General features: G+C 42.9%; 1 protein-coding gene and 1 long non-coding RNA gene across 2 annotated transcripts in view; one reads left to right on the top strand and one right to left on the bottom strand.

Annotated features, from left to right (window-relative positions):
• LOC138288090 (uncharacterized) overlaps positions 1 to 16,992 on the top strand; it is a 42,743-nt gene extending 25,751 nt beyond the window's left edge. The window contains exon 4 of the long non-coding RNA XR_011202343.1: positions 14,812 to 16,992. This is a non-coding gene — a long non-coding RNA (uncharacterized lncRNA). The remainder of the gene's footprint in view (positions 1 to 14,811) is intronic.
• Positions 1 to 19,893, bottom strand: part of EXOC4 (exocyst complex component 4) — a 1,633,445-nt gene that overhangs the window by 731,192 nt on the left and 882,360 nt on the right. The window lies entirely within an intron of this gene.

Raw genomic sequence — 19,893 nt, 5'->3', positions numbered from 1 at the left:
AAACACTATCAAAAACTGAGCCTGTGTCCTAACATCTGATTGCAGCTTGCGCCCGTCTCTTGACTAATCCTGTAAACTTCCTGCTTCCAGAGTCAGCGGAGCACCTTTCGCCGCTCTCCTTTCAGCGGAAGCCACTTTCAGCCTTACTCCACAGGTAGCAAATTGAAATGTGTAGTGGCCCCTCGCAGATAGATTGAATGTGAAAAGAACACGGCATTAAGAATGAACCGCGGCATCGCTATAATACACAGGGCCTCGCCGCAGTGACTGAGATGCTGTGGGGAGAGTGATTGAGCATGTGTTAAACTCCTCGCACTGCGCCAGCAACCTGTCATTTTCCCAGTTGTGCTCTGAAATGCCTCAATCACTGACTGAACAAGTCAGTGGGAAATAATTCAGCCCATTCTGGCCCAGCTTTGTGCAACTCACAGACAGGCTGCTTGCGGTGCCCTCCGAGCGCACCCCCATTGCCTCAACATCCCATTTCATCAAATAGCATACTTTCGGGTCATTTTCTCTCACCTTCCGTGCCAGGCAGTTTGCCTAAGAATTGCTCTATTTCAACAAAAGCAGAAAAAAGTTAAAGAGCAAGGCTTCATTTATTTGTTTACTTCCATCGTGCAGGTGCGAGCATTGGGTACAAATTCATCATGTATATAGCGAGCAACGTATGCCACAAATTGTGAACGGTAAACCATGTAGATACATCATGTGGAAAGCTAGTGTTGAAGGGGTGCAAAGGAGGTGCATGCATTGGCGTAGCAATGGTTTCATGGGCCCTCATGCAGGCAAAGAAACTGGGCATCATATTACCTGGTTTGTCACTAATGACAGCGGGCTCCCAACACCCAAGCCTCGGTGCCATTGCACCTACCTGCACTATTAATCCCTTAAATGCAGAGGACGACCTGTTGACGTCCTCTGCACTACCTCCGCAGTGAACATGACGTCAATGGGTCATCCTCTCTGAACAAAGGCTTCACTGCATGGTGGTTGTAGTGGGAGTTGAATCGCTTCTGCGTCAGCCTATGCCCATTCCCAGTCAGTCAATCAACAAATCAGTTTTTGTAAAGCGCAAACTACTCACCCACGAGGGTCTCAAGGCACTGGGGGAGGGTCTAGGCCTTATCTGAAAGACCAAGTCTTGTGGTTCTTCCTGAAGATGGTGAGTGATGGGCTTTGTCTGAGGTGCATGGGCAGGTTGTTCCAGCTCTTAGCTTTTCGTTGTTGCAAATTTCTTTATTGTTATAAAGTCAATATTCATTTACAACGTGTTTGGAGCAGTTGTACAACAAAAAGCCATTTGAAGTATTGATAACACTTTCTGCTGCTTTACCTTCTTTCTTTTTTTTTTAAACTTTCTTATTGTTACATCAACATTATAAGAACCGTTTAACCCAGATGCTTTTTGCATGAGTTGCAGTTTCCTGATGTTTTTTGTTGTGGTGCCGGTGAGTTCAGCGACCAGACGTCGCAGATCCCACCGGAGAGCGCGATGAGGAGCAGGTAAGGAAGCTCCATGTGCATCTGGTGGGTTTTGCCCCTCCAGCCTGCATTTCAAAATTTGAAAGGGTCATCACTGGAAAGGGGATAGATAGTCCCCCCTTTCCAGCAGTTCAGTTTTTTAAATTGATCCCTGCTCATGGATCACGGATGCACCGTGATCCATGAGCAGGGACCACTAGACAGCAGGGACGTTATTATTTTAGAAGTTTGGGGGGAAGGGGAGGAGAGATTCGTCCCTCTGGCCACAGTTGACACAGTCCCCCTCCCCGCCCCCCCCTAATAGACATATTAGATATTTGTGTTTTCCCTTCCCTGGGGGTGCCGATCGACTTTGAGAGGGGGGGGGGGGGGGGTAGGGGTCAGCACAATCACACCCTTCTTCCCCAAAGAAGGCAGCCATATTTGTTTTTAGTTTTGTGCTGTCTGGTGCCTTTCCACCATTCCCAGGCAGCACAAAAGGGATAAAGGCCTTGTTTGAAAGTGGAGACTTCCCTTTCCAGTCCAGTGATGTCTTTAGTTTTGTGCTGGCAGATGCCTTTCCACCTTTCCAGGGTAGCGCAAAAGGTATAAAGGCATTGTTGCGAAGGGGAGAGCTTCCCAATTCCAGCAAAGCCTTGGTGAAACAGATCCTTGCTTGTGGATAGCAACTGCACTACAATTCACAAGTAGCTGTAGCGGATTTAACCATGCTGGGTAGACGTACTGTATTAATGGCAAAATAACGAATAAATAGCTGAAGTGTGCTCACCCATTTTCGCAATGATATATACCGTGGTGGGCGAAAGTAAAATAAAGTAAAATATGAATGACACAGGAAATAATCAGTGCCTGACGTGGGCTGTTCAGAAAGGGACATAGTGCGAATGGCTGACTTCTTTGTGAGTCACCTGCATTCTGCTGTTCAATAGGGAGCACATCTTGCAAAAAACTTTCTCCAGGCATCAGGGACAACAGTGGTATAACCTGCATTTTACTTATTGTGTGTGTTACAACATGAACTAATATTTTTCTTACCTTTTTCTCTGAGAGGTTTTTGACAGTGTTGGATGTTTGGAGAACGTTTGTCAGCATTGGATGTTTGGAGAAGTTCTTTGTGTCAGATAAGTTCGAGTTTGAGACTGTTGTACTTGTGATCACACTGTATTACACTCTCACAACATTATATTCCTTCAGTTCATAGCATACCTTTTGCCCCCCTACCCACACAGCAATCATTTCTAAATCAGTACCTCTGTATTCAACCTAGGTCATAAAGTTTTAGTTAGCAAACAGAGATGGCATCTTGTTGATGACTGCCTCCGAGGCTCTAACTCAATTAATGGAGGAGAGCTCTGAGAGAGGGTCTATTACTGAGACATCATCAGAGAGAGAAGGTCATGGAGAACGATTTGGGAGTGATTTTCTAGTCGGAAGTTCCTTCAGATGACGACTCATCTTCCAGTGATTCAGAGGAACATAGGACTGGTAGTTGTGATGTACCTTCGTAATTACTAACTGCAGTGAGGAGATAGTGACAATGTTAGACCAGTTTAGAGTGCAGGCAGATAGGATGCTCACTTGGCAGACTCTTAATTTAGTTGAGCCAGTAATTCCCCATTCGGTGGAGATGCTGAATGTAAGGTCAATGCAGCAAATATTTTGCCTATAGACTACTTCCATCTTTTGTGGGATGCATACTTCGTTGAGGAGATTGTGCAGCAGTAAACTCTGCATGCTAAACAGTTTCTGAGGGACCATGGAGGTAATCTGGCACCTAACTCTAGACCACAGCTACGAACTCTTACTTCACTAGGGGAGCTGAAAACATTTCTGGGCCTAATACTGAAGATTGAAACACTGTTTTTGGATTTTGCAGTGTATGCTGCATTTCAATGACAAGTATTATGCACTCGCCTGGGACCACCCAGACCATGACACATAATTCAAAATTCAATTTGTCACTGAACATTTGTCTGCCTAGTTTCCAGAGATTTACACTTCTAGAAAGAATATAGGATTAGTCCTTTATGTTGGACAAGGGGCTGTTTTGTTTTTCACTAATGACCGAGCTGACAAAAATCTCTGGAATGCACTTCTTAGTTCAAAGAAGACATTTATTATTTCACTTTGAAAGGTTCCTAAAAGGAGATTAGCATGTTGAAAGCAGGCGTTTAAAAATAGTCACAGCAATGAAATGAAAACATACCAAAATGATTCTCCCCTGCAATATACACAGCAGATATATGTATCTATATTGTAATGCAAAGCAAATAATGAATTAAAAATGCATCACCGTATGGCCTGTCATGTGCTTCATCTTTCTCATGCCAGCAAGCCAATGACCCCGTTCGACTGAGAGAAAGAGAGGTCTCCACCCTCACAGGAACTCTATATCAGGCATTCGACGTCTGAATCCTGATTGAGGCCACTCCGACCCTCACTGTCGCACTGGGTCTTTTTATATCTTAAAAAACCAAAGGAGCTTTCTGGAAAAATCCCCCATTTTGCGATTCAAACATGCTGATTAGTTTAGGTATGCTTTGAAAATAACACATTGGGGTTTGGCCACAATCCCAAGATGTCAAGTCAAAACAAGGCTGTTCCATGTCGTCTGAGTATGTCCTTATCAATCAAAGCCCTTGGTGAAAAAAAGCACAAAAACAAGACAGAATTCACAGTTTACTATGTGGAAAATTACGGGCAGCCTTTAACATGGCAGTGTCTAATGCTACGATAAAGTCAATGGGCAAAATTAAGCTAAGGCTAAACTGAATACAAAATGTAGTCTGTAACTGGTGAACACTGGACAGCTAATCCAGGTGCAAAGTGGTGCAACAGAAATTCAGCGGTCATAACACATATTTCACTACAGGGGCGACTGCCGTTTTGGCAGTACATAACCAGCGAAAGAGCTCATTATTTTTTGTTGTTGCAAATTTCTTTATTGTTATAAAGTCAATAGTCATTTACAACGTGTTCGGGGCAGTTGTCAGATATACAACGAAAAGCCATTTGAAGTATTGATAATACTTTCTGCTGCTTTACGTCATTTTTTTTTTTTTTTTTTTTAACTTTCTTATTGTTACATCAACATTATAAGAACCGTTAAACCCAAAACCACCAAGTCAAGCTGAGAATGTCATAGGGTGTCTTTGTTTACTGTCTACATCTGCCGGTATTGCATGCAATATCTGTCATGTATCCCCTGGTCCTCGTATGTGTAGGGCACTTATTATTTATGAATAGACAATGATACGGGCCGTTTTATGTGGATAACATAGGTATTTTCAAACCCTAACCGGGGCCAACCGTGGAGTGGTTCTGCATCTGCGGATCTAGGTGTATGAGTGTTTGGGCAATGGCCTCCCATTCTTTCAGTACCTCCCCCGCCCCAGAATCCCTGCTGGTTTTTCTCATGTATGACTCTTCAGCCCCAGGCCCATTCCAATAAATCTTTTCTCCATTCACTTGGTGTTGGGGTATAAGAAATAATCCATCGTACGGCTATTCGACGTTAAGCCACCACTAACCCTAAAACTGCATATCTTCTAGTGATTTTTCTTTTGGGGTTGGACAGTAGATGCCCTAATACACAGTCTGTGATAGTCAGTGAGACGTCCCATCCAGTCACCACTTTCTACGATCTGTATCCAGAACTCCCAATACTTTTGTACAGTACCAGACCATGTGGGCAAAGTCTGCTGAAAGAGCTCATTATTGCACCAAGATGCAGATGCTGTGCAAGAGCTCTAATGGGTATGTGTACATCCCGAGAAAATACACCGGGAAGGACTCTGAAATAAATACTTCCACATTATAGGTTAGTGAGAAGATCGTCTGGGAGCTTGCCCAGTCTCTCTTACAAAAAGGTCATAACTTTTATGTAGATAACTTCTACACAGGAGTCCAGCAGTTAAGTGAACTGTACAAAGCTGGCACTGTGGCTCATGGCACCATTAGGAAGCACCACAAAGGATTTCCTCAGGAGCTTGTTTGCAAGAAGGTACAAAAAGCGCAGAGTTGTGCATTGGGTTGCAAAGACCTGCTCGCTGTGAAGTTCTCAGCCAGGCACAAAGTATATATGCTCATGGGGACAGATGGCAGAAGTCCAAAAGCCTACAATTATGCTTGATTACAAGTACATGTGTGGAACGGATAAAAATGACCAAGTTCTTCAATCATGTAATGCAAGTCGTTAAACTCACTCCCGGTACAAGATGTTGGCTACTCACCTGATTAAGTTGGCAACATGCAATACATATGTTGTCTATAGGTAGATGAACACAGGAAGACTGGTGTCCTTCCTTGACTTTCACTTGTCTTTTATTAAAAGCCTTACTGCAGTATAAGCATTAGTATCTACTTTGTCTGTTGTTGAGGACGTTGTAAGGCTGCAGGATCAGCACTTTGCTCTGTTGCAGCAATGAGATCAGCAAAAGAGTTGCTTATATCGCCAATGCAGAGTTTGGGCTTGGCAAGTAAAGAGGCATGTGAGTAGATATTATTGTCCTCAATGCCCATCTCAGCCTGGCCTGTGTTTGCCTATTTGCTTCACTTTGTGAAACTGACTGAAGTTGAGCACATAGATTAGGAGTTACTATCTGCCTCAAATGACTGGTCATAGATACATAATTTTTCATGGGCCATTAAATGAGCAGCTGTGTGGACCTGGAAATGAGTACATCTCATTTTGAAAGAAGAACTTGAAACAAAAATTGTTATTTCTAAATTAGATTTGAGCCACCATCTATTTACTGATTCCAGTAAAGAGGCACACATTGGCCATGCTTTTCTCTGCTTGCTACCTTCAGTCCCATCAAAAATGTGGTGGAAGTTCTGTCCGCCGTATTACAAGTGCATTTCAAGAAGTGCACTGCTCATAATGGTCAACAGGAGTTGTGTCATGTTTTGACAGAGTATCCTGTCCACAAAACCCTAAGGTATTTAGTCTTTCCAGTTGTGCTCTCTAGGAAATTTATGGCTTAATTCAGATTTGGGGATCGGGTAGTCCATCACAAACATGACAGGTATCCTGTCCGCTGAATTAAGTGCATTACGATTTAGTGCATTTGTAATTTGGCAGAAAGGATATGGTCAAATTTGTGAAGAAGTAATCCTGTCTGCAGAAATCTAAATCAGGCCCTTAGTGTAGTCTGCCCCAGAATGTTTAGCTCTAGTTTCAAAGGTACATTTGCTGACTCTCTCTGAGGAATGGGCTAAACATGCATCCTCAGACACCCCCTAACTGACTTCCACTCACTGGAAGGAGTTGGATTTAGTGGCATTAAGGCGTATAAAAAAGTCACACTGAGCCTAATCAGACTTCCACTGTGAGGCTGGTGCACCTGGTAGTTTCGCAGTATTGACAGTGGGTGATATGGACATGGACAGGAAGTCAAACCATAACCTAGATTTGTTTTCATAGTGATCTTGTGTAGTAAACACAGATGCTAATGGTTGAAGTGAAACTGTTCAAGGCACTAACCCAACCACAGCTGGCAGCATGTGTGCAGTGGTGGCTGTTGGCTGGCAAAAAGCATAGCTGTTGGCTGGAGGTAAGTGTTACTGTGGACTGGTGGAAAGAGTGTCTGTTGACTGGCAGAAAGTATGGCTACTGGCTGACGGAATGTGTAGTTGTCGTCTGGCAGAATGTGTGGTTTTTCGCTGGCGCAATGGGTGGCCGCCAGTTGGCAGAATGGGTGGCTGGCAGCTGGCAAAATGGGTGGCTGGCAGCTGGCAGAATGGTGGCTTTTGGAGGGTGGAATGAGTATAGTGGTTTGCAAGGAGTGTGTTTGTATAATAAGCTGATGAGGGCTGACTGGCAGTGTGATTGATGTTTTAGTCCACTTGTCGTATGATTGTGATGGGCCCTTGAATGATGGCGGTTTGTTGATGTCAGTGTAGTGTGTGTTGTGTCCATGGCAGGAGATATGAATAGCATTGTGTAGCACGCATGAAATGCGAGTCAATGGAACGTAAAATGGTTGGTGCCATGACGTGGCTTTACGGCTCCCCAACACTACGTGATGGATTCAATAATCAGATACTGTTAATAGAGTTGACGCTTTGACCCCATTACTTCTGGCAGTGCCAAAACCAACCAGTATGAATTTGTGCTTCATTTGTGGATAGACTCAGAAGGAACATTTATAGTCCTGTACATTTCTGAGAATTTGAAAATTGGAGTCCAGGATGGGGTGGTTTGTGTAGATATTATAAAATATTCTTACCCCCAGTGGCATGCAAACCTCAAACTTTGCCCCAACACTCATGTTTTCCTCACATTTCTGTGACAGAAAGTTCTGGAATAGGTGGAGAGACACAAATTTCCTACCGCTCTGAGATCCCACATGTCTCCTTATAAGAACAGTAACTTGCTTGTGTGGATGGGCCAAGAGAACAAAACACTAAACGCCCTAAAGCGTTAGGTTGAGAGATAAGCAATTGGGGTAGCTGCAGTGTATGAGGCCGTGCTGTGGCACTTACCACGCAAACCTACAAACCACAGACATTTTTTAAATGTAGACAATGAGGGGATTGCAGAATGGTGTGTCTTGAATGGATCCCACAAGGTTTTCCTACCAGGCCGTGCCCTCCAAACCTCAAACTTTGCCAGAAATTAATAATGTTCCTTTCATTTCTGTGATTAAACTTCTGGAATCTGCAGGAATCCCCAAAATTCCTACCACTTAGGCATCACCTCACTTGTGCTGATAACAATGCTACCCCTCTTGTGTGGCTGGGCCTATTGCCCACAACAGGAACGGATCAAACCAAGGACAGTGGGAGTTTCACTGTGGGACTTCCACTGACCTCAAAATAACTAAAAAAACATATTACATTGGGCCTGTAATAACTGCAACAACTTATTACAGTGGAGTTCTGCCAGGGGTGCATCACAAATCACCTATTATAAAGAAATAAGAGACAGGGTTTTAAAGAGATATTGCAGAATCCCATGTATGATCAAGTATACTCCAATAGTTTTTTTTACACAGGATTTTTCTTTCCTGCTATAATCCTTAATTGCAATGAAGCATCTGAGTGTTTGTTCTTTACTTCATTTATTGTTAAAGGAGCGGGAGCCTCTAACAGTGTGCATTCAAAAAGTTCCCATTCAATGGGCGCAGCGGAATAAAACTCACACTATCCTTATTAAACATAGTCTTTGCCTATGTCTGGCATAATGGGCTTATAAAAGGGCTATCCTGTGATAAAAAAATAGGTCTCCTTGCCGATTTCTGCATCACTAAAATTACCAACAATATGCATTCTACAATGTTGCTTTGATTATGCCAGTCTCCATCCATCGTTTTAGTTTGTGGCGTTGCTATGTGAGCCTAAAGTGGCTAGGGTATGCCCAGACATGGGTCTCTTGCTCGCTGCACCACTTAGATTCAAGCTAGCCTGGCTGATGAGAGGTGATACCCCGAAACTGGTCCCAAGATGCTTCTTCTGGGACAGAGTGGACCTGGCCTGGCAGTTCGGGGCGGACTGTTCCCATGAAGAGCTGGGTCAAGACTGATTTGTATATGGCTGGGTCCAAACTAGGGTAATGTGGCGCGCAGACTAAAAATGGATTAAACCCAGATCTGTGACAGGGGGTGAGTGTTTAAAAGGTTTCAACACTCCATCCCTCATTTTATTTTTGTGATGTTGCTACATATAATGCGCTCTAGCTAGATGAAGATATTTGCAGAAGTTTGAAAACAAGATTGATGTTTTTTTGCTGTCAGAATAAAATGTTCACAAAAAAGTGCAAACAGGAAAAACATTTTTTGCTAAATTATTGTAAAAATGTAGGTACCATTTCATTAAAGCATCATTTAGTAAAATGTGTTGATGCATGCTGGCATTCCCCAAAAATATTCATAATGGAAAATAAGTGTTACTAGCCTCAACAACATTGTGGGAAACATTAAAATAAACAGGCATTGGCAAAGCCAATAGGTATGGCATTGGTAGTCAAGTCTTTGGTTTTGTCAATGATGTCTTATTTTGACATGGCTTTTGTAAAACTTTATTGTTGGGGGAGCTGTCTGGCCCTCACCATTGTAACAAACATTGGCAAAAAGCAAACATATTGTTTGGTCTCAAAAAACACACATTGCCACAGTAGCTCCTGGCATTGAATAAAATGACCTTGTGTGTCGATATGCTCCTTGTGAAACAGCAGATTGCTATTACTCACAGTGGAGCAGCCAACACATGGATAAAGAGGTAGAATTTTAATAAAAACAAAAGGTCTTGGTTAACGCCAGACCTAATTAGGGGCCCAGTTCTTAAAGAAAGTCACTAAAGTGCACCCAGGGTAGATGTCTTTGCATTAGTGCAGATTTACGTATTTCGTGAATTCATAAGAATTTGCACAAGTTGACCGGAAAATTGTAGTTTTGGAAAATGTTTGTGAACTGTATTGTAGCATGTGCAAATATGCATGTGTGATTTGTTCATGAGAAAATCTGTTGAGAGTTTACAAGTTCACTTTCCCTCCAACCACTTTTTTTTTCAACCCTGGAAGAAGTTTTGCTTCTGCCCTTGTCATGAGTAAATTTCCAACCTTTGTCAGTATGGGAAAAGATTAGAGAAGAGCTGGTGAAAACCCTTAAAACATGCAATTTAGTAGGTTTGCACAGACTCAAAAGGGCATTCCAAACCTGGAACTATCACTTACTGCTATCTTCCACAACAGTATGTAGATCTGTGGAAAGGTGACAAAATAAATTGCTGGTATTTAAGCCCTACTATACTATTAGCCCTAGCATTATCAGAGAAGCTGTTTTCAGAGTGCTTATATAATGAGAGTACTAACATGTCACTGCACACCAAAGGGATTTTTGTTATAGGACAAGTAGATTTATGAAGCAACGTTTCACATGGACAAGTAGATAGTTGATTAAATTCCACACCCCTGTGGGTGACTCAAGAATGACCTATCCAATGCAACTGTTTTTTTTTTGTATTGTGTACAACTGAATTCAGCAAGGTCACTAGTGCAAACAGCAAGGTTTTGACATCACTGCTGTAAAGAACCACACTATGAAAATGATAAAAACTGTATATGAACCTATAATGTAACTACATAATCCTCCTCTAAATATGTCAAAACAAAAAGGTGAATTACTTCTAATGTTGCATGTGTCGAAATAAAGTAACACACTTTATCCTTGTATACCACTAGCGCCTTCCAGCTTTTCACTCCCAATGCTGTCTTCTTTATTTCTAATATCCATTAAGTGTGGTGCTTTTCACACCACTTTCAGAGAAATAAAAGCAGGCTTGTGCATTTATGGCATGCCATCTACAGCTAACCCATTATCTGCAAATCAGTCTTCATTTATTGTTTTCACCTACGGTGTTAAAACACCTCACACAGACATTACCCCGAATACATATGGTTTCAAAATGCTAAAACATCACTTGACATAATGGAATAGTTTCCATCACGGCACAATTTCATCACTTATCTCAGTATTCTACATGGACATATGCACTCAGGCTTGGACCACAGACTACCCATTGTCTTTTCTGATGTATGATGTAACATGCTTTTGCTTTCAAAGAGGCTGTAGTTATTCCTCTTTAAAAAACAAAAAAAGCTTGAGAAGACCCACTGGTTTCAAAGAACTATCCTATTTCTCTAATGCCACTGTTAGCTAAATTGTTAGAGTCACACATCGCTCAACATCTCTGTCTTTTCCTAAAAGAGTCTTCTTTCTTGGACTCTCATCAGGCTGGCTTTCGGCTGTCCACTCCACGGAAACTGTAATGCTCTCCGTGGTCGACAACATCAAAAAGACGCTGCTGATAAAGGGATGGTCCGGGCACTAGTCTTGCTGGACGTAGCGGTGTCCTTTGACACCGTGGATCATGTCATTATTCTCAAATATGTCAAGGTAGCGGGCCTGCAGGGCAATCCTTCCTCTAAGGCCGCTCCCAGTCAGTCTGTCTTTCTCTCTATTGTGATTTAAAGTGATTCTCAATTGTGGTGTACAGTAGGGCTCTTCAATGTCCCTCCACCTACTTAACCTTACATCCACCTGCTGATAAGCACACTTCATAAGTCAGGTGTGAAAAGCTTTAATTATGTTGATGACATGCAGCTGATTTTCAATATTGACAACATGACAGAGTTGATAGAGTTCTTTCAGAACACTATGGTATATCTATTCATGATTGGATGAACTACCGTTAAAGTTAAATTCTGATAAAACTGAAATTGTGATGGGTCAAAAACAAATTACAAAGATGGAATCTCTCCTACTGGCCATCAGAGATGGGCCTTTCTCCAATCCCCAAAAAGCAGTCAAAAGCCTTGGGATCCTTAATGACAAAGACCTTACAATGAAGCCTCAGAAAAGGGCAGTGTCCTCTTCCTGTTTAATCCATCTTAAGAAAATAAAGAAAATCAGGAATTATGTTTCTCTCAAGGCCCTCAATCAGATAATGATTGCTCTTGTGATGTCCTGGAACGATTATGCTAACTCCCTCTACCTGGGACTCCCAAAGGGCCTGAGTCAGAAACTTCAGATGGTGCAGAACCAAGCAGCTAGGTTTGTCTGGCGCAAGCCTAGACACTGCCACTCCACACCTCGGATGGCAAAATGGTACTGGCTTCCTGTCGCCCAGACATCTCTGTTTAAACCCGACTGCATCATTTTTAAATCTCGTCATGGCAGATGCCCAACCTTTGTTTCCTCCAGAATTCAGAATCATTCACAAAAGCCTGACCTTAGATCAGCTCACCTCAATCTACTAGAGGTCCCTAAATTCAGAAGGAAAAGAGTGGGGGCACCAGGTTCTCAGTGATGCCCCCACTTGTTTGGAACTCTTTTCCCCCTAATGCGAGAATTCGATCCAATTATCTGAGCTTTAGGAATGAGCTAAAAATGTGCCTATTTAGGCAAGCGTATAGCTAAACGTCATATCCTTTATTGCTCCAGCACCATGAAACCTTCTTTGGGGTACGTGCGCTTAATAAATGGTTTATAACATAACTTGAACCAGGTTTATCTGCACAGCATTTGCAAACTCCTCAAACACAGCTCAAAGCATAAAACCAAACCAGCCTTTAATTTAAGTAGATTAAGAAACATGCAGCACAAAGGTATTTTCAACATTTACTTGTGTGGACCCCACATAATAATCTACTTTCTGTCTAAACTCTTCAGAAGGGGTTACCCTTCCCCCGCCAGTGTCTGTGAATCTATTGGAGCAGGATCAAGACTGATGTGCATATGGCTGGGTCCAAACTGAGATGGCATGGTGTGCAAAATAACAATGGACTGGGACATGGCCAAAGTAATCACCAGTTTCTGAGATTAATTCAAGCATTCAATACATCACTTGTTTGTATACATCCTTAAAGTAAGCACCAACGGGAGATTCATATGCAGACCCAGTGCCATTCTATTGAAAAGCAGAGAGGAAACCACTTGAATTGCTGCCATGAACCTGGCAAAATAGAAGCTGGCGCACAATGAGGTTGGAAGGCCACATATTCAAGATTCAAGTATAACTATTACAATGCTAACAGTAGTTGTGATGTAGTTGCACATCCATATAAAGTGACTTACAGGAAACGGTTAGACAATGGTACTACTGGCGGGTGCTCACAAATACTCTTTTTTACCCGAAAAAGCAGAAAACAAATATCCATGAAGGTACTTCTAAACACTATCTACTAGGCTTTGAGCTGTGTAAGTGAATATCACATTCTTTACACTTTGATCAAAAAGATAGACATTTTCGTTTGCTATTTTTGGCATAGGATTTATTCTGTTTAAATGTAGATCTCAGTATCAGGTTAAATTAAAGTGTTCAATAAGTGAAAACAACATTATAGGAGTATTCAGAAGACTTGAGTGATTGTGCGTACAATGAAAGTTGTTATAAAGAAATGAATCTGGACTGATCCTTGTTACACCCAGAATTAGTAATGAATTATATATTTTCCAGTCAAGAAAGCATTAATTTCTGTCTGCTTGTACAAAAGCAAGAAAATATTTATCCAATCCCACTTATACTCACAATCACTCATCAAATGTAACGAATATTACATACACATGACTCGTAGGGTGGGCCACAGAACCTAGAGGATCAAGAATCATGTAAAGAAACCTAATCTCAGCAAAGTACACCTGTCCTTTCTGTACTTGCTGGAGTGCCCCACTGAAGATGCACTCACTCACAGTAGTTGAAAGGAGGCGTGTATTCTGATCTGGCAATCTTCCCACCAACCAGTCCCATTCACCAGCTGGTATGCCTTTCTTTGGCTCCCCAGCTCTTTCGGAAATAATATCTCACTTTGATAAACCCAGCTGTCAGAGCCCTAGTTACACATAACAGTATGAGGATTTGGCAGTAATGCCGACAGGTTGGTAGTATTATTTATAGTATCTGAGTGAGAGTATAAATGAACGCGTGTGTACCAAGGTGAGAGAAATAAAGCAATCAAGAACAATAACACAAGACGTTTTGTAGAAAACTACAGTCGATGTTGCAAACACTCTGTGTCCAAATCTGAACATATGTGCTACTTGTGCCTAATTTCCTCCAATAAATCAGCATAGTGTAAGGAAGAATAAAGGCCCCCATTTGGGGGTGTACCCACCAAGTTCACCCGTAATCCCACCACAGATATTTTCCGAAAAATATTCTGCTCCTAACATTACTCCTCTTGCCATTCAAAAACCTTTAATATTGAAATCTTTGGAAGCAGCGTTTGGAAAGCATACACCTTATTGTACCATCCCCATAGGAGCTTCCCTTATCAGACTCAATCTTGACACTCACCAATGACCCATCAACAAGGTGCCACAACTCACACGAACTATTTTACAGTGATTGTTCTGCCACCCTTTCCCGTTCACATTATTACCTGCACTGCGTTTTGAGATTTTTTTTGTCAAAGCCCCCGAAGGTGAAGGTGACTCTCTATTTAGAGATGCACATCTCACTAACATTCCTTTTCCTGAAGCATAGAACTTGTAAGCCTTTTGACCTAGCCTGCCAACATTACTTTGTCCAAGGACTCCTAAACACTCATTAGAAATATCAAATACAATATATGCAAAATGAACAAAACAAGGCGTAATTTGCGTTAAATTAACTTCCAAACCAACTGACTGTAAAGCTATGAGTAACTGCTCCTCTTGCTTTTTAGCTCAATTAACCATTTTCTTACACATCTTATACTCCCCGCCATTTTTAACTAGTGAGCACGTTTCTGAACTCAGTAATCACACCTAATGTAGGGACCCGAGAAGTAAATTAAAAATATCTTGTCTGATGGTCTATAACAATCTGTTAAATTTTTTTTTTTAGAAAAACTGCCTCAGCTCCTGTACTTTCTCTCCAAGCAAGCACTGGCAATGCCAATAGGCCTGCATTAATATGCAGCACCATGGAGTCTCATAAGAACACCACTCGCAAGGGGGCCGAGCCGCAGAACATGTGGCCGCATTCTATTGATTGCAACAATCCTGCATCATCCTCACCTCACTGCCCCCTTCTTCTGCCTAATACACACCAGATCAAATGCTTCTGACCGTCCGGGACACAGAGGACTTTCCTGGTGCCGCTTGAGGTGGCCAGCTACATGTTACATTGAATGTGGACCAGAGACTGTGACGCGGCCTACTGAGTGGCGAGGTGGCTGAGGGGGAAAGCCACACTGGTTCCTGCCATGTTGCCTGCGGCGAGCCTCGCCTCCTTGGGCCGGTTGGTGTCAGAGAGGCGGAGGAGACATTCCATAATACGGCGCACAGCACATGAGGTGAGCGCTGTTTCTTCCCATCTCACGCCTGGGGCCTGATCGTGACGGCCGCAGTCAAGGTGGCTGGCTACATGTCAGATCCTTTCCCGATCCAGTGGGGAACACATCAGGGGGTGTCCCCTCCATTACCTCTATGTCCATCCTCCCAGATCCAGTCCTTACCACTGAGATCTTGCCCCTTATGGCAGACAAAAAATGACATGCTCAGGACTGTATCGCGGAGGACTTGGACCTGGAGAAATGAAGATTGATGGAAAGTAACCGGAGCATTATTCATCCTGGTCATAAAGCCCCTAGCGGTCTGGATCCAAATGGATGCACAGGTGCGGGGATTTGAGTGGAGCCTGGATTGCTCTGACAGACTCACCCTTTACGCAGATGACCTGTTATTCTTTATTAATGACCCCGAGGTGACAGGGCCGACACTTCTCTGAATATTGCGAATACTTAGTGAGACAGTGGGGCTATACAACAATACCTCCAAATCTGTAGTGTTTCCCGTAAACGGATATACAGGGTTGATAAATTGGGCTCCGGGCTTATGGATGGAGACTGATGGTTTTAAGTATCTAGGGGTATTTATCACACCTGGGGCTGGTCTCTCGTGGGTGCACAACTTGGAGTCAGTCCTGGAGCTGGTGAGAGAGGAGACACGGATTTGGTTGCTCCTGCCATTGTCACTTACTGGTCACTATGTAATTTCCAAAACGGTGTCCTTGCCCCGACTGTCATAGAAACTACAAAACTATGAGTAACTGTTCCTCTTGCTTTTTAGCCATTTTCTGACTCCTCTTAGGCTCCCCACCATTTTTAAACTAGTGAGCACGTTTCTGCTGCTTGAGGTGGCCAGCTACATGTTGCCTCGAACACGAGACTGTGACGTGGCCTACTGAGTGGGGAGCTGAGGCAGCCGGGGGGGAAGCCACATCGATTCCTACCTTGTTGCCTGCTGCGAGCCTTCTTGGGCCGGTTGGTGTCAGAGAGGCGGAGGTGACATTCCATAATACGGCGCACAGCACATGAGGTGAGTGCCGCTTCCTCTCATCTCTAGTCTGGGGCCTGATCGGGACGGCTGCAGTCAAGCTGGCTGGCCACGTGTCAGATCCTTTCTCGATCCAGTGGGGATAGCAACTACAAAGCTACCCTCACCTGGCCCCCAGATCTTGGTTTAACGAATTCAATACAATCCTCTGTGGATTCTTTTGGGGCAGTGGAACTCCGTGCACTGCATTGACCAAATGTTTCCAATCAACATTTATTGGCAGTATTGCGGCTGCAGACATTACCTCCTATTGTTTCGCCTTCCAGTTGTTCAATACCAGTGCATGGTGGTGTGACTCCTAGGGAATCCAGCATATGCGGAGTAGAAGTTGGTGATGGGCACAATTCCCCTACTGAAGTAGCTATATAGGGCCCCTCCATTCTTGGAAGTTTGGAAAAGAATCCTGGACCACTGCATGAGCTTGGAGGTCACGGTCTATCAAGCTAGGGGTTGCCCTTAAAAGCATAATAACGTATCTATTGCTTACTGTATGATAAGATTAGAAAGTATGGACAGGTGGGTGGGAGATAAGAAGCGCGGATGCACAATGTTGTCTGATTCACATTTCTATACACATTCTTGGGTGGTGGGGTGGAGCCGGTTGGATTTTCTGTGCAATTTTCATTGTTATGTGATTATAACTGAGAGCTATTTTCCTCCTGGCATAACAGTTGGCCAACTTGGCCTGTTTGTTACTATAAAACTCAATAAAATTTGATATGAAAAAAGAACACTACTCGCCTTGCACTCGTATGAGCAGAGTCTTTTACTTATGGTGTACAGGAAGCAGTAGAGAGAATGAACAAAGAGTGCCTGCCTGCTCACATGCAATGGTAAATGGATATGATCAAGAGTGCATGAGAAGAGTAATGAAGCACGTGAGAGGGCAGGTACGGTTGAAACTGAGAGGTACGATTATCAAGACAAGTGCAAGCATGTACACTGTGCATCATGCAAAGTGTCTTAAACAAGGCCCATTTAAACATTGGTAAGTCCAAATGGAATTTGCCAGAAATGTTCTGAAGTAAATCAAGTAACAGGCATAGCAGTCGCATTTTGTACACCCTGAAGCAGACAGATAAGATATTAGGTAAGCCAAACAAGACTTTATTCCTATAATCCAAGCAGGAACAGATCACCAACCTTCTCTCTTAAATTCAGAGGCAAGAAGTAACGTTCTAAAGGGAATACCATGTACCAGTAATCTTGCTGACATGCGGGCAGAAGGTAAGATCAGCGCTGACATTAGCACCAACATATTTGGACATTTTAGCAGTTGTTAGGGTGTGCCAAGAGCAGGTGACTAAGAAACCGAAGTCCAGGTCTAAGGATATTGTCCTAGAACCAACACCTCCGTTTGATCTGCATTCAACTTCAAAAAGGTATTGGTCATCAAAAGTGTGACTAAAGCAAGATATTCATGAAATGTAAGGGGAAAGTATGAGTTACTACCACTTTACTGTATCAGCAGTTGAAAATCCACAGCATAGGTTAAAAAAGTAAAGCCAAAAAAAGAATGAACTAAAGAAACACAACTATTCTTACTGAAGCAATGTCCAGTGTATTTGTGTTTTAGAAGAAAAAAGTACCTTAATTCATACACAACTAAATACCCAACACAAAATTACAAACGTACACAATGACAACAAGACGTCTCTAGCATCATCTGAATTAAAAGTATGTCAGTAGGTCCTGTGGTGTTAAACAATGTACAGCCCGTCCCCACGGTATTCATCAAGGAGTTCACAACAGGACGTTCTTCCTATTGTGGGTGTCACAGAGTTCTTAAAGTAATGCCTTCCCTTAGAATCACTTGTTTTCAGGGGAAACATACAACTTTGGGCAACCAAAACAGGTAGGGAAGAAGATTAACATGAGGCTAGAACCAAAGCCTTACTCTCAGTAATGCTTCTTCAAGCTGTTTTTCTGTTTACTTCATAAAGTATACAAAAGCTGCACTGTCAAGTCAGACTTAAAAAGGCATGTCCAGGTTGTTATACTCCAAACTAACCCTAGTGGAAGGAAACCTGCCTCATGGCTGTTTAGATGAAGCTGCTAAGCGTGAAGCAGGTCCCTCCTGAAGGCCAGCGCATGAGACCGGCTGATCAGAGCGGTTCGTTCTGCATCTACTGGAGAAAGCAAAGCATTTTCGAGGCAAGGGAATGAAATATCCAGACTGAAGTGAACTACTGTTGTTCTTTAGACTGAACCCAGTACATGTTGTTGCAATAGGGTTTGAGAGCCTGCACTCCAGCTGCAGAAGGTTTGGTCAACTGCAACAAGAAGAGGGGAAAAGAAACAGGATAACACAAAGCAAACACATCTAGGAAGGGTCAACAAAGATATAAAAAGGGCACCTTAAAAAGTAATAAAAACAAAACATTGTGTATAGCTTAATTATTTTTCGCAACTGTTATAAAAGTCTATTTTGCCTTGACTCCAAGGCACTAGTCATTCCAGCCATCAGCCAGCCTGGTTGCAGTCGGAAAACCCCGCCCAGCGTGTGGTTACTTTTGCCTGGAGGACGTGGTGCTAGTCACGCCTTTGTGCTTCTGTCTACACACTAAAAGATGGATGTGCCGAATTTCTAAATTACAACAATTGGCCCAACAGCAGGTCCCAATAGGTTAATCCTCATTTTTGGTAATATGAATGTGTCGGCACGGAGACTCGCTACGCTGGAATCCTTTTAATGCAGCAGAGAGCGCCCTAGGTAATGATGATTCAAGAGGCCCAGGAAGGCCTGATGCATGCGTCAAGGTTCAACTGCTTCTGTACAGAAGGAAACGTGCCTTGTGCAGCAGTGATTGCACCTACCCGCACATTTATGTGGATGAAAGAACACACAAGAAAATGCTATAAACGGGTTAGGAGGTAAAAAAAAATGTAGCCAAAGTAAGTTAAACAGAAAACAGCAGTTCTAGCTTACTGGTCAGCGCACAATATCCTATTTTTTAAGTAATACTTTTCCGTCTGTTTAAAATAGTGTAGATCCAGGTTGCAGGTCTCTCAAATCCTTTGTTTAGGCCAATTTTGGTTTTAAAGGTATTTACATCATCAGAATAAATTTTGTGTGCCTGGGGCAACTTTGCATGCAAATGCCATGGGTGGTGCACATTCACCCAGCACTCAAAGAAGTAGAAACATCTGCCTCTTTCTTTCAGGTGCCTTGCCTCAAGGAATGACTGTACCTGGAACTGCACAGGCCATGACTACACAAAAGAAAGGATGGCATTACCTTAAAAAAGCATATTATCTCCCAAACTTGGGCCCCCCTCAGCACAGTATACTGGCTAGGTATGGTTGGTAGGCCGGGGGGAGGTGGGGTATGAACACCTCCATGTACTTTGCTGGCGGTCCCCCTTAAGTTTCTTTAGGCTACTGCTCCACACATGCTGGTGGAGATTAATTATTTAGCAGTATTCATCACAATGGGACTGTGGAATAGACGTGTGATGAACGTAGTTTGCGGTGGTGTAGGGTAAATGTGGGTTATGATTGTTTTTGGACTTACCTGATTTTTTTTTCTTCCGACAGGGGCATGTTTCGACCTCATCTTAAACTGGCTTTACTGTTTGAACACTTTTCT

This window comes from Pleurodeles waltl, chromosome 4_1, assembly GCF_031143425.1.
Source record: "Pleurodeles waltl isolate 20211129_DDA chromosome 4_1, aPleWal1.hap1.20221129, whole genome shotgun sequence".
In the NCBI taxonomy this organism is placed as follows: domain Eukaryota; kingdom Metazoa; phylum Chordata; class Amphibia; order Caudata; family Salamandridae; genus Pleurodeles; species Pleurodeles waltl.
This window is presented reverse-complemented; position numbering and strand designations above follow the sequence as displayed.